Genomic DNA, 5,000 nt, shown 5'->3' on the forward strand with positions numbered 1-5,000 from the left:
GCATGGGGGACGGTATCAAAGGCCTTAGATATGTCGATGCCCAAAACAGCAACTCCCTCTTGCCTCTTACTATGATATAGAATTTGGTTAAATAAGAAACAATTATTAGGAGTGCCTTCATTTTTAGTAAATCCTTTTTGCCTACTATTATAACTAATTTCGGTGCGTAACCTCTCATCCAATATTGCACTAAAAATTCTATGAAAAAGCGGGCTAATTGTGATCGGCCTCCAATTTTTGGCTTGAGACAAATCTTCTTTTTTTGGGATTAACGTTGTCCTGTTTATCTTCCAGCTTTGTGGAATTATTCCCATTTTAAGGACAACATTAAATAAAGCCTCAAGAATATCAACAACTTCCGGGCTTTCAACATCCCTTTTTTTTACGTTGTCTATCCCAGGAGCAGATTTTCCTTTTAGTTTTTTGATTTTCATTAAAATTTCTTTTCTTGTAATTAACTTAGTTAATCGTTCCTTGGACAATTGATTCATTTGACTTTTTTGAAAATTTATCTCACATTTACCCATTCTTCCCCATAGATCACTATACAACATTTCTATGTCTTCATCAGGTGGTTTTTTTGTTGGTTCCATAACCAATTCTCCTAAGTTGTTATCCATAATTTTGTTAGCTAAAACTCCAGGATTAGTCCTGTATAGCTGTTGCGTGTTTGCATATTGCCTGACTTTTTTATTTCCCGAGTTGAATTTCTTTTTAGTTTTATTTTCATTATTCTTGCTTTTTATTTTTTCTTCATTACCTCTCGCTAAGCAATTAGCAATTCCGTCATTAAGTTTATTCAAGTCCGATATTTCTAAGTTAATTTTATTATCTAGTGCAAATCTAAGAATTTTATAGATTGTCCACAAATCTTCAATAGGCTGATCATTCTTTAACAGTTTCATAGTCTCCTCCAGTTCATCATCCTGTTCATTTTCGTATAGTATTTCTTCAATACCCCTCACAATACCATCTTCGGCCCTACATTCAGGTTCCGGTACAGGTGTGCATAACAAATCTTCAATGGCTTCCTGAGTTGGCAAAAATCCTCCAAATTCTACATTTTGAAAACTATTTTCAAAATTTAATAAACGATGAAATCTGTCCTGTACCATTTGGACCTGGGAGTCAGACCAAATATTAGTAGTTCCAGATTTCATCATATTCAAACTCAGATCTAAACTTCCGTTTAAGTTATTATCTTTATCCTTCTTTGATGTTTTTTGAATATTTTCTACTTCTATTGGAGGAATTTTATTTTTTTTGTTGAGCAACTCATTGCTCACTGAGCTATTTTTGTTAAAATCTTCAAACTTCTTTTGAGTTTCTGTTTTATTTCTTTTCATAAGTTCTCTAATATAGTTGTCTATAAATTCCTCTTCTTTTTTAAAAAACTCATCATTCGTAACGGAGTATCCTTTACAACTTGTTTGTTTTGTTTCTTCATTTAAAATTTTCCTTTTCAGTGGCGTTATACTACTCCATCTTCGTTTGACCCTTTCAATATCATACAGTTTAACTGGTTTCGAATGATCGCTTGGATCATCAATTACATCTTCAAATTTCCAAGATAATGTTGTGTTCATATCCATAGTTTTATTTTGGTTTAGACTTTTAGATTCAAGTCTCTCTCGGATTGGTTTTTCTTTATCAATAATTTCCTCCTTAAGAGTTTTAGTTTCGTCATTACTATTAATTCTGAATTCCTTAAACTTATCAGTTATTTCCTCAGCCAATGTTTCCTGGAATGAGTTTTTATTTTTATCCTCTTCCTCTGATGAAGAAATTATTAATGGTTTTATTGATTTCTTTTTATTTCTAGCTCTCATCCAGATTTTAGATCGTATTTGTTTCCATTCTTTATCCTCCTCCGAGGAGTCTTCATATATACTTGAATCATCGTCTGATGACATTATTTTAGTTCTAGTATATCTTCTGTTAGGTTTGCTTGTTATATCAGTTTTTGGTTGTTGACCCTTTTCTTCAACATTTTCAGAAGAAAATCGTGGACGTTTATTTCTGAAGCTGTAACCATTGCTCGCATCATCATTCGGACTATTACTCTTAACCTTGAGTTCAGCGTTTTCTTCGGGTATTTTGTCAAATTCATTCTTTCTTTTTGTTGAAGCTTTTTTCTCCATATTTTCTTCTGTTGTTAAGTATTCCTTAGGAATTCGTCCAATTCGAATTAAGTGCTTCTTTTTATCTCTAATTTCGTTGGCAGTTTTATTTTCAAAGTAACTAGCCAATATTAAGTTTAAGTCCTTTTTTCCTTTATTTGTTTTTACCACATTCACAAAAAGGTCCACTTCTGCATCTGTCCATTTCGGACCTGCTCCCGGTTTTTGTCTTTCCTTTCTTCGGTTTATTTCTTCCGTCTTCTCTTTATTTCTTTCGTTGGGATGTTCAATTCGTGTATGAGTCCCCCTGCCATGAGAAGTCTCAAACTTTCTGGGGCAATAGTTACAACAAAATAAGCCCTCTTCCACTTTTAGCCCTGGACACTTAGGGAAATGACAAGACACATTATGAAATTTGTCAAATGTTTTCAAACATTGCTTGCATTGAAAACAGTGCTTGTCCTTATGGTTTTGTTCCAAATGGGAAATAAATCCCTTAGTATTAAAAAATATCTCATTTGGATGATCAGCACACTCTAAGTTGTCCTCCTCAATAGGATACTTGATTTTTAGAAGACATTCCATTCTGAGAGTCAAAATAAAAATCCACCTTTTAAATTAGTTTCAATTAAATAAAAAGAGTTGTTTTAACGTACTCAAGGAAAATTACACAATCAATATTCAGCACACGTTAAAATTATAACTAACAGTTGTTATAAAACAATCGGACTATACCATTAAAAAAAAGGTTTAAACCCAAATAATTATATTATAATATACAAATAAAATGATTTTACCATTATTTTAATTTGGTTTTATAATTTTAAAACTGACTAAACCTTTTTGATACTTTTAGGTGTCATGCAAACATAAATTTTAAAACCAAAATTAACAATTTTAATCTAAAAACACTTTTAATACAATTAAAATTTTTGCTAAGTCCTAAAAGAGTAAATAAAGCAATTGCTAGACTAGAGTTTTTAAAAGGCCATTAACGATTAAAGAAAATACAATTTTAGTCAATTTAATTAAAGAGGTACGAGATTATGGCCTTATTTTAATAATAACAATTTTAATATAGCATAGACAATCAAAATAAAAAGTTTCCTAAATACAGCTTTTTATTGTGCTAATATTGATTAAAACAAAATATAATATTTCACTAAAAAAATTTCCACTTGAGATTTTATATTGAACAAATTTTAAAAAATTTTACATAATAAGTAAATGTAAAACACCATGAATTTTAGACTTGTAGTTTTATTGTGCTAGTTTTAACTAAAATATATAATTAAAATTAAAATATGTACATGCACGTATATATATATCTGTAATAGATTTTCTTTTCCTTATCACATATTTATCATTTTATGTTTTAATTTAAGGATAACACAACTGATGTTTTCCTAAATTAAAAAATAAATCCATACTAAAAGAAGCAACTTTAAAATAACTAAAAAAAAACATCAATAAAGTATATTCTAGTCTACTAGTTTGATTAGGTGCAAATCCTTGGTAAGTACCTGTTTTAATTCAATTAAAGCAATAAGCTTTATTGCTATCCCTCCTAACTTAAGGATAGTATACCTCCCATGCTTAGTCAACTGCAAATCACGATATAAAACAGTATCAATTGCTTCAGTTATGCCTAACTAGTGGCAAGTCATATTCAAAATCAATGTTAGTGACCTGCCAAGATTATGTCTAAATTTTAATTTATCAAAGTTATGTTGACTAAAGATCAGTGTAAATTAATATTCACATTCAAGATTTTTATCTAAAAGAAGTAAATGTTCACTTACCACCTTGACAAAGGTTAAAATTAGTCCTAATTGTTCTTTTTAATATTTTCTTTATACGTCGTTCACTTGAATGTGAACTAATACTAAATTAACATAAGACAGTCCCATCTCATAATCTGGCAGCATAGCTTTTCGTCATCCTCCCATCATCACCTTCGTCACCAAGAAGAAGGGCAGCCATTACAGGCAACCGTAACACAGCACTGGAACACTTCAAAAAAACAATCCGAAATTATCCATTACATCCAGCCGTTTTTGTCTAAAATACATAGTACATTATTTACAAACAGCTATACTAAACTATTTCTTCTAACATCAAAACAACAGGTAGCAGTTTATATATATTTTTTATACGTTTTCCACTATACATTATACACATTGCAGAAAAACGTGGATCGCCATCATTTACATGTATTTAACGAATCCGGTCATATCTCTTCCATCCGACGTTTTAGAAACAAGATTCACTAAACAATAGTTTCTAATAATCACATAAATATTTAAATTGGTTTAAAATCTGCAGATTGTAAAGCAGATTAGAATCAACGCATTATTTCACCATAATGCATTTTTTAGTCTTTACCAGACACAACATGGTAGATTTCATTCAATTTAAATTTGTTCCGGAATCCGTTAATATCTTCTCCATCCGAGTGAATTAAGTAAAGATATTAAAATTTAAAGTAATATACGTTAATATATTGAGTTTTCAGGCACTAAAGTCCAACATTTATTTATTATTTTATCGCAATAGCTGTAACTTTAGCCAAGTATACAGAACGTGGTAGATTTCAATCAGTTTAAATTTGTTCCAGAATCTGTTAATATCTACTCCATCCGAATGAATTAAGTAAAGATATTAAAATTTACAATAATGTACGTTAATATATTGAGTTTTCAGGCACTAAGGTCCAACATTTATTTATTATTTCATCACAATAACTTTAACTTTAGCCAAGTATGCCCCACGTGGCACCATTCACTCAGTCTAGATTTACGCGCGAATCCACAAATATCTAAACAATCCTTATCAGTGCAATAATATTATTCAAATTAAAATCAGTTTATATCAATATAT

Source organism: Thermobia domestica, unplaced genomic scaffold, assembly GCF_964235325.1.
Source record: "Thermobia domestica unplaced genomic scaffold, izTheDome1.hap1.1 HAP1_SCAFFOLD_1133, whole genome shotgun sequence".
Lineage (NCBI taxonomy): Eukaryota > Metazoa > Arthropoda > Insecta > Zygentoma > Lepismatidae > Thermobia > Thermobia domestica.